Source organism: Macrosteles quadrilineatus, unplaced genomic scaffold (assembly GCF_028750875.1).
Source record: "Macrosteles quadrilineatus isolate MER2022 unplaced genomic scaffold, UCM_ALF_1.0 Scaffold_5__1_contigs__length_97177068, whole genome shotgun sequence".
NCBI lineage: Eukaryota > Metazoa > Arthropoda > Insecta > Hemiptera > Cicadellidae > Macrosteles > Macrosteles quadrilineatus.
This window is the reverse complement of record NW_026542598.1, coordinates 17067113-17087408: the sequence shown is the minus strand read 5'-3', so window position 1 is coordinate 17087408 and position 20296 is coordinate 17067113. Positions and strand designations below refer to the sequence as shown.

The 20296-nt window shown below is 31.5% G+C and overlaps 1 protein-coding gene across 6 annotated transcripts in view; it reads right to left on the bottom strand.

Moving 5' to 3' along the window:
* LOC128994290 (cAMP-specific 3',5'-cyclic phosphodiesterase) overlaps positions 1–20296 on the bottom strand; it is a 721667-nt gene that overhangs the window by 396957 nt on the left and 304414 nt on the right. For 2 of the 6 annotated variants that reach the window (XM_054418709.1, XM_054418710.1), the window contains exon 1: positions 19579–19696. The exons of the other annotated variants lie outside the window; for them this stretch is intronic. The gene's annotated coding sequence lies outside the window, so the exon portion shown is untranslated. Of the gene's footprint in view, positions 1–19578; positions 19697–20296 lie in introns of those variants that run through there. 6 annotated transcript variants of the gene reach the window in all.

Sequence of the window (20296 nt, the reverse complement as noted above, 5' to 3'; positions counted from 1 at the left end):
AATATATTATAAATCGCTTTCCATTATTATATATTATATACCTCTTATATTTTATCCCATCTCAAACACACTATTTTAGAAGTTGCAGTATCAAACTCATCAAACGTTTGCTACCAAGCCTTGTTTGAAGGAAAATGAAATACTATTAGCAAAGAAGTTAAATTGAGAGATGCTAGGGACGACAACGACAAATGGCCTGGGAAATAACCGCGGGAGATGGAGTCTCACTCGCTAAGCCCTTACATTGCGGTTCGGTGTTTCTTTAAATTCCATGAGTTTTGGACGTTGCTCGACTATGTAACGACTTTATAAATTGATCCTGTCTTCCTTCTTTTGTCTATTTTGTATGACGTAAACAAGACGTACATTCAGATAAGATAAAATGGTTGTTACATCTTAATTTGATGGTTAAATTGGAAAAAGTTGGTGTTTAGGCATGAAATCAATGAGCAAAGTACTCGACAGGACAGCCTGTTGCACTTGCCAAAGAAAAAACTGGAAAATGTGAAGAAGGGTTTTACTTTGGCCCAAAAAAGTACAATGCTTTACCACCCACTTTAAAGGAGTACAGTTCTGATAGGTTTAAGTAATGTGTTAAATAATTGTTTACTTAAACTGTATAGATACTTTTACTTTTGATTTTATGTATAGATTATTGTATTGTTTTATTTACTTAATTTGACAAAAAGTTGTCATGAAAAACAAAGTTTGTACTTTGATAACCGCTCGTAAATAATTACCTTATTTATTTACTTATTTAATTTATAACATAAAACATGTAATATATTTAAAATGAGCTATACAAATAGTATATATTTTTTGACAATATTTTCGTTAGCTAGTAAACACTATATTGATTGTTTTATTACTACAAGAAAATTATTTGATCAAAATTTCAATACATTTCCCGATAAACCTTTCCAGTTGAATTCTAATATCAACGAAAAATGTTAAAACAATTTTAAATAAACATTAAACGTGATTTAAAAATAAACGCATTATTCATTTGACCTGTAATACATTTCTTTTGAAAATTTTATATAATATGATCATATGTTGTGATTTGTACCGTACGTTATAGAGAGCGTATTGAGAAGTTCTGTTTTGTAATTTTTGTTTTAAAAGAATAATATTTCAAACAAGACGTTTTCAGAATTGTTTAAAAGCCATTACCTTTAGTTATTAGACTGAGAAGTAAATATTTAGAGAATTCCCCGAGTGAAGTTTTAGTTTGCTTTCAACAGTAGAGATCTCGCTGAGTGATGTCTGTCTTCTTGATGATTGACAAATGTTTCAAATGTTTCGTACTCCCAAAGGTACGCGATGTGTTTGTTGGGCTATAAATCTTGATGTTTGTCCATATACAGGATGTCCCGGAACTCTCTACCAATATTTTAGGGCATTGTTCCTGGGTAAGAAACATATCTAAATATCATATTTAAATTGTCCGGAAGTCCTTATTTACTCAGATAGCCAACATTTTTTTTCACTTATTAATTTTTTTCTGAAGATTGGTTAAACATACGAAAATGAAACTTTGCACAAACATTTATGACAACTAGACAAAGCTACAAAAAAATTATGACGATTTTTTAATTTCATAAAACAAAATGGCGGCTGTTTACAATTTTGTTTCTTAAATTACTCGAAAACCGTTGATTTTACAATTATAACTTTTTTAAGGTTATTTTATTACAAATCGATCGACACCTTAATCTTTAAGATCGGACGAGTATTAACTGAGATATGGCAGTTTTAGTGATACGTTACCGCTTTCAGCATGCGCTGCAACTAATATCCGGCGGTCACGTATCACTAAAACTGCCATATCTCAGTTAATACTCGTCCGATCTTAAAGATTAAGGTGTCGATCAATTTGTAATAAAATTGCCTTAAAAAAGTTATCCATGTAAAATTTTTGTAACATCAACGGTTTTCGAGTAATTTAAGAAACAAAATTTTAAACAGCCGCCATTTTGTTTTATGAATTTTAAAAATCGTCATAATTTTTTTGTAGCTTTGTCTAGTTGTCATAAATGTTTGTGCAAAGTTTCAAATTCGTATGTTTAACCAATTTTCAGAAAAAAATTAATAAGTGAAAAAAACAAAATGGCGGCTATCTGAGTAACTAAGGACTTCCAGACAATTTAAATATGATATTTAGATATGTTTTTTTACCCAGGAACAATGCCCTAAAATATTGGTAGAGAGTTCCGGGACACCCTGTATATCGTGACATTTCCTGCATTCAAAAATAAGCGAACGTTGTTTGTGTTTCTATAATGAAATACATTAAGGATTCTAAGCAGTGATGTAAATCGTGAGAGTATAAAAGTTTTAATGACATTGAATTCATAGAGAGATTGTTACATATTTTACATTAAATAGCAAGATTATTTTGCAAAAAGGAAGAAATCTTTTATCCATAGGGGAGTAAAATATAATTTTGAAATAAAAATTACTTTACATATTACAACACACTGTTTAATCATAAATGGAAAGTCCGAATGTCAAAACATAAGTAGTTAACGGAATTATTTTAGGATATTGACAAAAGAGTGTATAGGAAATCATACTCATGACGATTAATGTTTTAGAATCTATTATACTTACTAAGCGATGTGTTGGATCATAAATTTAGAAAAACAATTATCACAAGGAAAAAGAAAGTATTTCGATTAAAGTTACTAGTACAACATTTAAAATTAAAATAATAATACGAAGTTATGTAATATCACAACAAACATATCACACACATACACATACCATTTTTTCTGATGGTGTTTTGTTTGTCTATTTAACAAACAACAATAATATCACCGGTCTGTTTCATATCTTATGAACGCTGATGGTTTGCACCTGGAATGAATTTGGAATTAAAAAAAAGTAATTATCTCAGAGTGACGTATTTGCCTTACGTGCACGGAAATCATGAGAATATCCAAACAGAAAAAACAACTGTTCCGTGTGGTAGCGTGAGTAAAGTTATTTCAGCATTCCCAGGATTATTTTACAAATATATTACTGACGTTTCTTTACGAAAAAAAAACTAGATGATGTGCTTAGTTTTCACATAAATGTTGTCATATAAATATATTATGTGTCACGCATACTTATTTGTAAGTATTTAAAACTTTAATTGGTCCATTGTGTTTGAAATTGTATACAAAATGTCCCATAAGTAAACGTCAATACCCTGGAAAATCTTTCTACGGGTTTAAAAAAGTCAAAATCAAGAATCAATTCTTTTTTATTACAAAAGTTACTAAATTGCTTCGTAAACAAAATACAACAAAAAAATAAACATACTAAGTCTCATAAAGAACGGTAGTAATGATCTAAATATAAAAAGGTTTTGGGGAAAATACAAAATCACGGATATCTTGTTCAAAATGATTTATAAAAACAATTTAATCTCGATTTCGTTTCTATTGTAATTCCCATAAAAAAAACCTTTTTCCTGAGTTAGACTGTTTACCTATATTATTAATATTAATTTTACCTTACAGTGACGTTCGTATATTGTTCATTAAATTATGTCAACATTCTATATTTCTAAAGTATCCTTTACATTTAAGTTGTTTAATTCTTTAATACGTATATCCCTTTATACGTGGTGTAGATAAATATTAGTTTCAGCATTGCTTTGGGGGGGGGGGGGGGGTTAAAAAATTCTAAATAAAAGTCATTTGGAAATAATAAAAATATGTTTTTTAATTTACAAAATGACACAAACGTTCCAACCCCATCCCCCCACACCCAGTTAAAAAACAAAACTTAATAAAATAATGCGTAAAACGTGTACTTAATAATATCTCACAACAGAACAAGAACGTGTATTATATTGAGCCACAAAATTACAGATTAAGTTTGTAATCGCAACTTAAAAATTTATAAAGCAAGATTTACAAACTAATTAAAACTCTTTGGCTCGTTTCAAAATAATTGCAAGGAGGTTAATTCTTTACAACAGAGGCATGGTAAAGAACGTGCGTTCATTAGTATTCATTGAATAGGGTTCCAGCTTAAACGGCTTAAAGGAAATTCATGTTGTTATTTTTTCATACAAGCTGGGAAACCTGATACAATGCTTTGAAACTTTGTTGTTTGTTGAAAAAATATTTTAAATTGAAAAAGTCTAAAATTTCAATACATTAAGAATAAAAATGTTAAACCTATCGTTTTATGATTTCCTAAAACAATCGTTTCTATGTAATACATGACAAAGATCGGCCAAACTTTGATCTTATATGAAGAAATATAGAGGTACATTAGTTACAGGATAAAAGGATAATGCTTCCTAGATGCGTGTATTATGAAAAATAGGAATGCAAGATGAGTGTAGAATGAATCGAATTGATACGTAGCTTTTTCACTGACTAATTTAATTTGTTTAATTACCCAGGAATATGTGTTAAAATCCAAATCATCAAGGACAAGACTAAATTCTAAACCATCAAAGCACAGCTGTTTCTTCTTAGCATCGAACTGGTGATCTTTTGGCTGTATCGTTTAACATGCCATACTGTTATTTTGGCACCAATATACCTCCCAACACAAATAATTGACTGATTAAAAAGTTTAAACGTTATATTTTGTTTTAATTAATCGGTAAATCGTCTTGGTAATATGGAAGGCAGACAGTCGCCGCCGGCCAACCTTGTACAACTAAGTTCCCTTAGGAATGTTGTACATGTAACGTCGTCTCGGTATAAACCCCCTCACTTCATTATAGAACCCTCCCCTGACTCACCCTTTCATTCCGTTACTGCAACTATCTTTCTTGAGCTGTTGTAAATTAATTAAAAGTGAGATTTATTAACATGATTAGCTTAAACATTACTTTTTCATCATACTGTAGCGAAAACGGTCGTTTTTAATGCATGTGTTGCGGGTCTAAAGTGTGATATTTACTCTCTAGTGAGAACAAATCATTTTTAGTCTCTAGGGAGTAAAAATCAGCTGATGTAAACAGTTGTAAATTTCTATCGACAGTCGAATACAGTAGTTGTAAATAACTTCGACAGTCGAAGTTATTTCAATTGATTTATTTAGGTCAGGCCTATTGTTGTCGATTGCTCAACATATTGATGGTATAATGTACTGTAACACAATCGTAAAAGACAAATGAATTAATCACTTACTAAACAGCTGCTTTTTCCATTAGGAAATTAAATTGAAAACAAGTTATAAGTAGTTTTGAGAAGTTACTCTAAATGATGTTTTGTAACATAGTTTGTTCAAATAAAGGTGCAATATGATTAAAAATTAGTAGTTCCGTAGTTCACCACGCGGGCAAAAATTTACTTTTTAACCCTCGCTCAATTTCAGACCTCGGCTTCACCTCGATCATAAAACTTGACCTCGGGTCAAAAAGAGTCACTTTAGGCCCTAGTGATGGAATATACAATCATATTTATGACCGTAAACTTATCTCATGGTTTCATTTTAGTTTGAAAACAGAACCGAACATTCCACATTGATTATTGAATGTTGTCACACATTACGTAAGTCAGACGACACTTACTACACTAATCATATTAGCATTGACTATTTAACACCATGTTGATACATCTATTGTCAATGTCTATTGGCAATCGAACATTTGCACTAGTAAAATGTTCAAAGCTTCATATTGTATTGCAGATTGAAGGAGATATGTCTGCCACAGAAAGGCAAATTAAAATCGAAAGATATACAATTTTCAAGTGACTAAACAGTTTTAGTTATAGTACTGTAATATCTACGTAAACGAAACATGAGGACATGGAATGATCCATGTAAAAAAAAAAAAATGGTATTGTCGATAGTTTTGAGACAATCCTTCGTAATATGCTGATACGTTCGATATCTATTCACACACGTTTATCTTAGGTCTCTTGCTAACTACAATTCAGTTTAAGTTTCTTAAAGTGACGCAAAAACTAAAAATCCCTTACTTGTAGCATGGACGAATTTTAAGATACAACTTCAACATTTAACTCATTCACATAACTAAACTACTAAACTGTTCTACTACAATAACTAGGCAGTATTTGAATGTTTAGAGGTAGACAGTACAACACCTTTGATACTAATAAGTTCAGCAGGAACCTTGTTTACCCTGGCCACAATAATGGTGTGTATTTTGGACAGAGTTGGTAAACCACCTGGTGTGTCTAATAATAACCTGTGGACCTCTAGTGCTCAAGAGGCGACGCGAACAAGCTTAGATAACACACAGGCTCGGATATAGAATAATCATATAGGCTGGCCGGAATGGGAAACTGTTAATGTATTTGGTACTATTTAATGCAAAAGTGTAAAAACATAAAAAACCTAAGTTTGTCTTAGAGGTTGACTCATTTTGTCATGATATGGACCATAAAAAAGATTGGATGTTTTAATTTAGTTAACGGTAAATTGATTTAAAATCAGTGAATATTAATTTTTACAATAAATTATAAATGTCTTTCAAAAGTAATAGAATAATAGTTTATTACTTTTGTATGCTATTTATTTACTACTTTAATAAAATTTAAAATGTGGCATAGAGGAGAGTACGACAACTGTGCCTAAAAAATATGCTACAATTGGAATTAATTTCGATCAACCAAACAGCTCATCATTGGAGATAATCAGAATTTGACCGAGGCATTTTACTTTATTTTTCCATCAAACTAGTAAAACTCTAAACAAGAAATTTTTGAACACATTTAAAAAAGCTGAGATTTACTCAATTAAAACATAAAAGACCAAATTATTATTTTATTTAAATTATTATATTTTAATTTATTCCATATATTGTTTAATATATGCAATATTAATAATCCTAGGAAATTTACCAACAAAAGTGCGTGATAAGGTTAAATTGCATACAGTGGACTTTAAAATATATATTATTGAATTGTTACTATAATGCACTAATAAACTAGGTTTTAATCTAACTCTCTTGGGAATGTAAATAAATCTTTTATACATGAAATGTTTTGTTAAAAATAATATTAAAATCATTGAGTTAATGTTTTACATAGTGACATCGTCGATCGTCCTGGAGTTTAATTTTGAAAAACTGCACATCAAGGGGCGTACTCTAATAAAAAAATCAGTTTCATGTGTTTCTAACTTAAAATTTTATAAATAATTATTTCGATATTTTCGTTGTGCTATCCACCAGCAAAACATGTTTTGTGCATGCACCAACATCAGCTGTTTAGATAATATCCAAACATATTATCCTGTTTGGTTTGTTGTAGTGTTATAATTTAAATGTTGTTATAGGTCTGATAGTTGATAGCCTATCGACCATACCAGCTGACCTGAAAGGGGACTTGACAAAGTAATTAGCATGATTCAAATCGAAGAACAAAGTTTTGCTAATATTGCTATTGCTCAAACCCATTTGGCTGCAAATAGAAAAAAAAATAAATCAGATTTTTAATTTATTTAACCTTTAATTATATTCTTCAAACCAAGCGTAAATGTAAATTCGGAATTAAAGCCGACAATCAGCAAAGTTTATTTACATGACATGGTCAACACTATTATGGAATACAATTATATAAATTTTCGCATGTCACATAATATTTGCATTGCATGCTAAATGAGGTTGGAATGATTAAATTCTGAAGTAGATTTTATTACAATATACTGTGGCTGTCTGAATTGCTTTTGTAATATTAGGTACTTCAAACCTAATATCGAAGCTGTATAAACCTTTGATTTGCACTAGGGAAAATTTTTAACTAATAAACTTGTATTTAAAAACCTAGTAGCCCAGTCACAATTACATTAATCCAAGTATACTTGTCTATTTGAATATAACGTTCTGGATTTTAACCGTGCATACAATTAGGTATATTTTTTTTACTTTTCTTCTTCGATACTATTGCTTAAATGTATATACATTTATAATCTCAACAATCTTGTATTTTTACAAGTTTAAGTTTTAAGTACAAATCCATGCAATATGGATTACTGAAAATAATTTGGAATAACCGATCCAATACGACCGTGTAATCACTGTTTTTTTCTTCATAAAACACACATTTGTCTTCAAAAGTATACACAAAATATTGTGTTTTTTCACCCTTACCGATTACCATGGAATCCGATTCCAAAAACATATATCATACATTGCAACCCTAGGGTAAATTATGTGAAGTTTTAGATTTTTGATATATCATAGTATCATTTATAATTTTTTTACAGGATTTAGAAAAATTACATAAAATCCGCTTGTTTGTTCCTTGTAGCAACAACTCTTAGGCTACCAATACAGAACTTAGTAATGAATGTTACATGCTCAAAATTTCGTGCTGCCCCTATAAACATGGTTATGGCTCGTGAAATACCAGTAAAGAAGATAAACATTGTATGGGCTTAGTACACTCGACTTTTATAGTAAGATAAGCTCAAGTGTTACGGTTACGGTGCTATAGAGATACAAAGAAAGAATGCAATAGAACTTTATTTAGTCCGTATTCACGTTAAGTGAACTACTCTTATTTTATTAGGGATAACTTATGTGTGAAACAACATATTTATACTTTTACAGAAGTTAAAGTACATGAATACCATTAATCTAAAAAAAAAACTTTTGCTAGACACAATTGTAGTTACCTCCTGAAAATTAATACAACCAATTTTGTTTAGCAACACAAGCAATTTAATACAACTCAACAAACATCTTTAAATGAGATGGAGTCAAAGTTGAAACTTCTAGAGAAAGGTTAAGAACCAGGTGTGCTTTTGAAGAAAGTTAAACTGGAGAAGAAACGGAATTGGTCTTTGCAAAGTATCATTCATAGTATCACAATTACTGTGTGTGTTCTGATTTAAATGTTATAGAACCAGCAAAACTTTCATAAGTTATTTTATAATTGCTTCAGAAGGAAATTAAAATAATTTATTTTGATCTCCTTTCAAATTTGAAGAGTATATTTACCGTATTGCAGAACTTAGGCATTTTCTTATCGTTGCACATAATGCGTATGCAGGTTAAATAAGTTTTTTATCCATCACCCCAAACTCAAATACATTTAGATCGTAAAAAATCTCAATTCAGTATTTTACATTTTTATTTATTTATTTTTTTTTTACAAATAAAATATTTGGTAGGGATAAAAATTATTAACTTAACATCAAAGTTAGTCGAAGTTATTTTGCTGAAAAGGATAGTTGAAATCGGATAACTTTATGAATTTTCTGAAAGAAATAGATTTTGGGGGATCTGGTCAACCTTAGCTTCTTTAGGTCGTTCTTTCAAATCCCACTAACCACCCAAATATTTATCGATACGGTAATACCGTGATCCTTAAGGCCTCTATGTCGATTTTGATATGGCGTATGAATCTCAATGACTAGTATTGGGGCATTTTACCTCTACTAGACAATCTAAATATATTGGCATAATCGTCAAGAACACACGATGTCCAGGCAACAAAATTACACAATAGAGGGTGATAAACAATCCACCCCATTCAAAGCATTAGTATACACAACCATAAAAGAAATCCGTTCAGAGATATTTACTACTTTGACCTGTATAGGTTCCATAACTAGCATAACTGTTATTTATAGTCGGTCTTATCTCTTTGATGACACGGTTTATAAACGTGATCACGTGACTAGCCCTACAACACGTCACGCAGACATTACATGTTAAACAGTGGGTCCGTGATATATCCTCGTCCGTAGTAACCGTTCCCGTGACGTACCTAGATGTGATGGTAATAGCATCCCTCTGAAGTGGTAACGCATTGCAAACAGAGAATTCATACAGAATTAATTAGTATGGTTTAATCACCTAATTAGGTACTGTTTGTATAATTAATGTAATCAAAGCATAATATCTAACCTAGTTCTTGAATAATATAATGTTATGTAACGTGTAGCTGTTTCAACAAATAGCCGAACCTAAGTCCACTATCGATAGCAGAAATATTACCACATGGCAGTAATTTGTTAGCTTTATTATTTTACAAAAACCAACAGACCGCAATACATTCCTTAGAATAAATAAATGTGTGCTAATTAATAAGTTGATTATATTTTATAGGTAAGGGTAAAAAGTCATTATGGAAAAAAAAAGTAGAACTTATTCTAATGAATGAGTCATGTAGATAAACAATTGAAATGGATACTAATTACATCTGGTAACTAATTAAAATTGAAAAATAGAAAACAAAGAGGTTAAAAAAGATAACGTAGGACTGATTATTGATACTGAATATTATATTACATGAACAGTAATGGAATGCAAGCAAATAATTTATTTCTTGACTTAAATTTTGTTTGTATTCGTATATTCAAAAAGTTTGTGACTAAACTGAATGATATTTACAAGATTGTCTATACTCAATATAGGGTAAACAAATTAAGATCGTTTGGTGATAAGCTAGTGAGTGAAAACTTACATTGAAAGACTTACATTGCGAAGGATTAACTCAATTCAGAAACGAAATTATAATATATAGTGGTTATAATAGTTGTATTTAAAAAAATACCTTTGACCGTAATTAATATTTTCGAATTTTAAAGACGACCATTTCGTTTAATTGTTTGTTCTATAGTGATCTAGCTTGACTTTTTTCAAGGTTTCCACGTTTTTTCAAAGGATACTGATTTTGTAAAAATCACTTCAATATAATTTTGAATTAGTTTTGGTACAGTTTGCGCTTACACGCATGTGCAGGAATACTTCTCCTTAGACTGATAAACTAGAACAGTATGACTTAATGGATATACCAAATAATTGATTTAAAATACTACTGATTCTACTCGCAACTTATTCTGCCTATCTACATTGTTGAAATAACAAATTAACAGATTTTTCTCGATTCCATTTTGACTCCTTCAATTATCTTATGTTTGGTACCAAATTACAGTACTTGCATTATTGTGGGTAACATTTAAGCCACTCCCAGGACGGGATAATATAAAATCTACTTGAAATTGAGAATGAAACTGCCAACAACGTATAAATATTGAAAAAAAAAATAGGTTTATATCTACTTTCGAGGGATATGTTTGTTAATTAAAATTATAAATGCAGTATCTAGTAAATATATCAGATGTAACATTTATAACACACTGCTATGACAACTATACGTGTAATGTGTTTTCCTTAACCAGAGACCCATAAATAACCACGTTTGACGCAACAGCTGGTTTTAGTCAGGCGATGACGTCACTACGTCAACTAAGCCAGCGACCTAAGCTTGATAATTAACCAGCATCATATCTAGTCACGTCTTAAGTCTTGCAATGCATCTACACAGAGTCAATCACTCATACACATTGTATGAAGTAGAGCTGTGTAATGAATTTATAAATACTCAATGCTTATTGATAAACGGTTTGATTGAGGATTTATATTTAGTTAGGTACTAAAATTTTTAAGGACAATCTTTGTTATATTCGTATGTTTCTCAGCAACACAGTGAGGTTGTCTTGTTTATCAAAGTTCGTTTCTGAGCTCTAAGCCGATGTATCAGGAAGAGGGATATCCTTAAACCCTTGATCCTTCGATCGTCAGAAGTAGATTTAGTAACACGTTTTATCAGTACTTTGGTAATCGCACATCTGCACATCTGATATATAAACGTTTTAGATAAATGATCAAATGAGTTTTGAGAGTATGGCTGTGGAGTTATTTATGTAGCATGGAATGAGTATATCTGTTGTATAAGGTCAATGAAAAACAAACATATTTTTTTCCACAACAAAAAATCCAAACACAATTGGTTGCAATGTGGTTTGTTATGTATCATGAATGTAAAAAAGTGTGTTTGGTAAAATAATTGTGTTTTTGTAATGATTTGTATACTATATGTCTATAATATAAATAAATATAATTAATTACGATCACATTAATGTCTTTATTGGTAACATTTCCCATAACTGTACGTTTCTACTATATGTTTGAACTCAGAAGTCATTTGAGGATAATTAAAAGCCAGGAAGCTATTTCCAAACTGACTAAAGTTCTAAACACGCTTATCCCCATAACACGCCAGCTTTGTGACAAACTTTGTCCACATGATCACGCAAGCGGCATTACATGTCCAACAGTGGCTAACTATGTGATCTATGCAGTCTGTGGGTAATGTATACAATACCTGGGCTCTACATCATGATAGCACTGCAAGGCTCCAATCTGTATTTGTCACTTTATAAAGAGTCTGATTTTAACGCTAATATAGTTTTATATGTTTTCGAGTCAACACAAATTCTAGATTTTATAATATGGGTTACTGGAAAAGACAACAATACTTGCTTGGCAGCTAGGTTTTTTAAAATGTCATATTTATAGCCATAAACAAACATAACTTATAAGGGCTACATTATATTTTTAGGGCTACTAGGAGATTTTGTGTGTTCGCATTCTCCTTTGATATAAATTTTCTTTAATTTTCACAGTTTTTTTTTCTTATTTACTACTATAAATTTCCCGTATGTTTTATACATTTGGTTGGTTTTGTTAAATAATCTTGTATATAGCCCCCGCCTCGCCTAAAGGAAAAGATTACAGATGATCAACTGTCGCGAACACTCTGTTGTTCTTTATAATCATGATGAAAAATATTCGCAATAGTCCCTCATATATAAAAGAAAATCATTATAACCAAATATCCTGATAATTAGACCAATTCGTATATACTAAGGAAAAATTTGTTCGGATTCCACTATAAACTGTAGGTCCCTTAGTTGCCATTAGCTGTATGGGCTATTAATTAACAGCTGGGTCTAAGGAATGTCGGCCTTAGTCACTAACAAGATTATAAGATCGCGCCACTCATCCTGCACTCATCTCCATTCATACTTGGCTTAAAATACCTACTATGTATGGTCACCATTTCATTGAACAGTATTAACAGTATCTCAAAGGTATGTAGTTGATTGTTAAACTCAGGAGGTAGAATTATCTTAACATGTGTTTCCATCCAAGTTTATCAAATGAGTTAAGTTAACCTACATAAATTTAACGAAACTCAAGCCATCAATAAAAGTGACTCCTACACGTTTACACAAAAGAGCCAAAGTAATAATATTGTCTATAAAAACAAAGGGTACAATTTTTTCTCACTAAGTATATTTTCATACTCAAAACAGTTCTACCAGTCAGTTTAACTGCCTTAGTAGATTTGTTCTAAATGATTAATTTTTATTCCTAACGCTGTTAATAATGTTGTTATATCCAAAATATGTCCACTAATTTCATGACATTCAGTCAGCAAACTTGTAGAGATTAAAATAAAATATATCACGAACATTACTAAAATATGAAATTTAATTAAAGAGTTGTGAAACTAAATAATTTGTAAACAAAAACCCTTGGTTTTTAGCATAAATTTGACCTCTATGTGAGTGTGATGGTAAAGACAACCGCCTCAGACTAGCCTTGCTAGTTAAACTGGCTCTAGGGACTCTGTATTGTCTAACCCTTGGTTAGACTCGCTTATGTCCTTGTGTTGTGAACATAAACGTACCCTTAGTATTATAAATTGGTTTACTATTTTTATCAAGTCTTTTATTATGCTCTTTGGGTATACATATACATGTTAAAGTAAAAGCTGCAGAGAAATAGACTCAGACACCATAGAATATACCCAAAATATAATATTAGCTTACATTTGACTTTTTGGTAAATATTTGTGTAAATAAGTATAATAGCTATTACGGAACCAATGTTTCTGCAAGCTCTTACCTAAGACATAGACTTTTAGTAAGTCCAAATAAATAACTTTTATTATTACGAGGTGATAGCCCGTCCTACGTACGGGAGTAGTCAGTTAAAACTGTGTATAATTCAGAACAGCTAGCTTACATATAAAGACAAATTAATGTTATTGTAGCCTACAGTAGAAAGAGTAATTATCAATTGAGAAGTGTATAGGCCTATAGTCGACGATATCACCTTCCAATTCCAACGCATACCTGCCTCTTCCATAATCAACATCACCACAATACAATTCCTACAAATACAATTACAAATACCATACACAATTTCCAGTAGGTCTGAATAGAAACTCGCCTAAAATAAAACTAAACATCCAATAAAATTCACAGCACACATAATTATAACGTTGGTGTCCTGACCTCATTAAACGAATCGTCCACACATATCCTTTATATCAATTTCACTGCATCAATTGCTAAATAAATAAGTGTAAACAACGAAAAGTAAAATCAACAACATATAGTTTGTTTTGTAAACAGCTGAGTCAAAGATAAAATAATATTCATTTGAAAAAAAAAGAACTGTTCACATGTTGAAGGAATTTAAAACGTAAACACGTTAGTAAATCTAGTGACGTAATTAATTCTCTATGTTTATTATCCATTCCGTTGTCAGTTCTTATGATATGTATATGTGCAGTTCTTATGTCAGTTTATATTAATTTATATCAACTATAAAATATTCAGCGCCTCCAAACGTAATCACAACTCACAAACACCAAACAACTTTTTAGATTTCATAAATGGACGGTTGGTCTAATGGCAGTATCCTAGGTCATTGATGATGTTGTGTTCAATCCATGTCATTCATCTGTATATCTTTAGATAAAACCCGTCTGAGGTTGTGGTGGTAATTTCAAATCGTATTCCTGAGGATTCTTGATCTCCTTCTTTATGACATCAATATTTCCGGGCCTAATCCAAACAAAGTTTAAGCATTCAAAAACATTGATTGTAAACAAAAAGCCACCAATATGAATTAAAACATGTAAAAATTATTGTGATTTTCCTACCCTTTCCAAAAAAAGGTGAGCAGTAAAATAATTTGCATATCCTTTTTTAAGACTCGTGTACAGAGCCTTGACTTGTATACATCGATGGTGTTACTAATCTCGGTGGACTACTACCTAATCTTACTTATTTCCTATAATCAATGACAAAATCATAGTAAATTAAATAACGTCATAATTCTATAGAGTATTTTATATTTAACCAGCTGTTAGTTAAAACAAATTATATTGCACTAAAACAAACCGAAGATAACAAAGATTACTTAAAAGAATAATTTGAACATCCTAGTATTTTACTATGTATATTTCAATAATCTGTCATCCTCTTACCGAAGAATTGGACGTATCAATGATCAGCAATACACAAAGTATAAATAAGTCAACCCTAAATATGTCTTTACATTATTTGTATCCAAATGCTGAATTTGTGACACAAAAGCTGAATGTTTACAGCTGTTATGTTAAGCAAATTATTTTATGCCAAAAGCTAGTTTATAATCTTAGCGTCGGCTGCTAGACTTTAAAAAAATTAAAACTTAATTTCTAAAAAACTGGGACCCTAAACTAAAATTATGGCTTCGACATTCCCTAGTTCTCAAAATTATCTTTCTTTCAACACAAAAATCATGAAAATCCGTCGAGTGGTTGATTCAGAATCGTGAAATAAAAAAACACTGTTTCGTTTTAATATTATAGATATTGTATTAGTGGAATTATTATTTAAATGAGTAACATACGTCCTAAGTGTAGGTGTTCATAGTATTTTTTAAACAGCGACTAACTTTTAGAGATTGGAGAGAAAATGATGTTGATTCTACACTCCATTTGCTGTTAAGCCCAGTAGGGGAATATTGCTAATCCCCCCATTAGGACAGGCGATTATTGGAATGACCAATCAAGATCTAATCCCTTGCTTCTTCTAATTCTATTAATTATAGTTTAGTGTGAAATGTATTAGTTTAGATAGTTCAGTAATGTAATATTACACTAAACCCATATTTGGTCCATTTAGCAAGCATTCCTCTTATTATCTCGGGTGATAATTGAATGATCGACTCATCGTCAAATCCATTTCGCTAGTTTATGACCCTACTCGAAAAATTAAAAAAAATACGTTGTGTGATTAAAGTCCATTGCTAAAAAACTATTGCTAAAATAAAATAATTTATAAAAATTCTATGTATACAGATTGAGAATACAACAGTATTGTACCTTGCTCAGAGCACACATGTATTCTGACCAACAACTGTGTGCTGAACGTGTCATTTGTTCTGCGTGTGTCATATGATCTTGTCTAATTAAACCATCATCAATAAACAACAGTAGTGTGATACTGATAACGTCTAACGTTTATTGTTTACATAATCTTCTTTCAGAAACTGTACGTAACAAATATCAATATATTTTAGAGCCTATGAATTAATGTTTAAATATAGATACAAAAAATGCCTTTAAAAAGCTATTTTATGTCATTAGACTTTTGCTATCCCTGACAAATGGTAACATATAGGTTAAAGTTAGAAAACTATGTTTTACGTTTACATCCTTACTACTTTGCAAACATGTTCAGCTAAATGTAAAGCTAAGACGATCGTTGCTGATTTACGAAAGATACTCCCAATTCAATTCACACTTAATTTAATTTAATGTTCACATTCCAATTTTAGTATCTGATTTATACTGGAAGTATGTCCCAGCAGTAGTATTTTTGGTAGCCACTACAGTATTCATACATTGTCTATAAATCTTTTTGAGGTTAAACAACACGATAACAGCAGAGTCCGTAGAAATCTTAGGAAACTCAGATTCAAGAAAATTATGTTTGAGATGATTAATCATATTAAACTGTTCACCCTCTCAGATACAAGCAGGATGGTAGCTTTGTACAATGCTTCCTCCGGCCACGGGACCTAATTAACTTCTACAAGGCTCAGCTCGACTGAATTAAATCCAAAAAAATTATGTTTCATGTTTATATTTAGCTTTGTGTGCATAAATATATAATATTTATCGTACTACCACACTATAAGAGGTGTTTGATAACTATAATTTGATATAAAACTATTTGTAAGAAAGATTGAAATAAAATAAAACATAGAAATACCAGCAGAGGCCAGCTTCGTATATGTAAGATAAGAGTGAGAAAATATCAATATTGAAAACTCAACTCATTCTGGATGTGTAACCAAACCAATTGATTCGATCACACCAAGTGTTGCGGACACACAGATTATGATTTTGTAGGTTTAAATACGCTTTGACTGTAAGCCGATATGAAATGCTATGTTTAGCACATTTAACCAGTCCAGCTTAAATAGTAATTGCTTTATCGGTGTTGCTTCGTCAGACGATGTAATTAAATTGGGGAGAAGTCAGATTATAATAAAAATAATGTTGTTTGCTGTACTAAAAGAAAAGTCCAGGCAAATAGGGGTGTGATATATATTGGAGACCAATGCAATACATGTATGAGTTAAAACGTCTTGTGAAGAATTAAATTCAGATACGGTATAGAATGCCTAGAAAGTATAACTTTTCTGTGAAATTTGAAACTAATAGTGCGGGCTATGACGATATAGAAGGGGCTATACAACAACTTTATTTAAATGACGTTTATCCATAGTTAATTCCTACTTAATATTTTAGCTTTATGTTACCATTGAAATCTGCCTGTTGACGAATATGAACACTTTTATAGGTACACGATTAGACTGTTATATTTCGTTTTATTACACTACGTGTAAATTTCGTTTAAAACCCTATAAACAGTTCCTATTTGGATTTAAATTGCTTAGCGTGTGCAAATCATGGAATCCATTTAGTTTATAATTTAATAACATTTAATCTTTTACCTAATCAAACACTGGGGTATTAAAAGCAGGGTCTAGGGACATCCAAGCAACGTACAATTATTTTTAAACTCTGTCTAGAAAGTATGAACGTAATTAGCATTTATGTAAAAACACGAAAAACTATCCCCCATATAAATTTCCATTCTAAAAATATTATTCTAAATGCGGAAAATGGAAGGACAGTTTTAGACTTAAGGGAATCTTTAGACAAATCCTCTTCTAAGCCGCGTTTTAAATTTTCCTATCGAAATAGGCTGTTTTAGTACAGTAAACAAAACACGTATTTCAACACAAAATGGCAGTCTGATTTATTTGACCAAAACTATGTAACATTACAAAACCTAAAAATTATTTAGATCAATTGCAGTCTATGTATGAAGAAATAAAATACAGTAACTGTATTATATTCCGATTACAAATAATTTATGAGTTTTTAGAAATATTATCACTTTAGGTGTGTTACTGCTATCTTAGTACTTTTCAAGGATCTGAGTATCTCTGTACTACCAAACCAGATACTAAAACAATGAACCCTATCTGCTCAAATCTCTGTAGTTTAGTATGTGTACATAAGTAGCTTTGTACCTCAAGTATGTCTGTAGATTAGTGTCTAAGTAAAGAAATACTTTTGGATTCTTTTTTTTTTTTTTTTTTTTTTTTTTTTTTTAAAAAAAAGAGGTTGGCGGCCCCTTTTACCTTGCATTTGCCCGTCCACATAGACTAAGCGCCCGTGCGTGGATCGTTAACAGCAAAGCAAGGAGTGAGCCGGTACAGTACAAAGGTGAACTGTACTGATAAAATGTTATCGGCAGTGACCAGGATCCGAACCCACGACATCGCTGCCTTGGGCCCGAAGTCCGCGACGCTACCGACTGAGCCACCGACTCACTCCTTCTGATTCTCAGTTGATAGTTGTCTCTGAATGTCAATAATATTGTACTAAAGAGTCTCACGGTGTAGTTCCATGTGCCATGTCAGTAACTAAAACCTCCGGTTTTCTGTAGATAATAAATAGTTCGGCTAGAAAAGTCACACAGTAGTTTCACAGTATCTACGTAGCTTATATATCTCTGTATTTCTGTAGACTATCATTGAAAATTCTCGGTATTTCAAAGCTAGTATTTTTGCACCCCCAATACAAACATATTTACCCACCACTGTATTTTAGTTTCATACTATCTAAGCTGCCTAGTTTTGTTTCTCATCATCCTAGTACTTTGGAATCGTCTTAGCTCGTTATTCAACATTTCTGTATCTTAGTATAACACTATCTGAGTGCATCCGTATTGGAGCAACAGTATCATCCCAGTGAGAGGCAGTGAGCGTGTTGTCGACATCGTAAACACAAGTTCAGCCATTTGTTCACATTTACAGGTGTATGCGCATCTGCCACGCCTCAATGAGGTGCTGCTTTATAAGAGCCTAATGGCCTCTAAACACTCTTTAGTGCCAGGATAGATGTAAAATCATCCGCTTAGAGTTACGGCTGGAGTTAGAGGTTTTGTCTTTTTAATGCTACATTGTGATGTAAACTGTTCTAAAAATTTTATTTTGGGTGTATTTTGTGTTTCATGTTTGTGTAATTTACCTAAGTAGTTCGTTTTACTTTATAAAAAATGTTTAGCAACTAATATGTTACTAGTACTGTAAACGTATAGTCGGTATTAGTTTTAAAAATAAAAATTTTAACAAAGTAATATTTCAAGCGTCGAACAAAATAATGAGCATATTTATTTAAATAAATATTGATAAAAAAATTAATTAGATGATGCATTAAAAAATAAATCACTTGTAAATAAACACCCTACAATTTTACATATTTGTTATTTTGTAAGTATAATATCAAAGTACATAGTGCAAAAATTTGTATTAATAACACAAACCTTACCGAGAAAAAAAATTCTCATTATTACAAAAAAAATTATTTCACAACTCTAAACTTATCCAAGTGGTAACTTTTCCAAAAGTACAAGAAAACTCGGACTACGACTTACCAAACCAACCAAACACAACACAACAAACGGAACAGACACAATGCACAGAACAACACAGAACTACATGAAACTACACGGACGTGCGACGCGCGCGGAGATACGGACGAGACTGAGCGACGAAGTTAGCGAGCGACTGCGAGACTGCGCGGCTCTCGATCGATCATATCGCCCTGCATACGACACATAGTAGACACTAGACACTAGATATGTAGCATGCTAGTAGGGAGGTTAACAGGCCTACGAGATTGTGTGATTGGCCCGGCTCAACAATAAGTTTAAGTCCAACAGACAGTAGGGTGGGCGCTGCTCCACCCCCTTGAACCTTTGAACCTGACCGGCCGCCGCCACGCCGTGCTGTTTACAGGTAAACTACACTTTTTGGGTGGAAAAGAGTTTATATTTAAAAGTGTTCTTATTCGTGTTCATTATACAACAAGTTTGAAACACCCTATATCTATTTTTAGTGAGGGGTAAGGAATATTTTGGAATAAATCGTTGATGACCTGGTGATCATTATGCAGTTTATTTGACATTTTATTCGATTTTCTAGTTCAACAATCAAAATGGCAACCAAATTATATTCAAGTCAATCTTATTAATTAGTTTTCGTTTATATTAACAAATTTTTATATCCTAAGGACCTTTTGTAGTTAATAAATATTCAAAAAGACTGCGTAATGTTATGACTAAGTTTTCGTAGTAACATTATGCCCGAAAC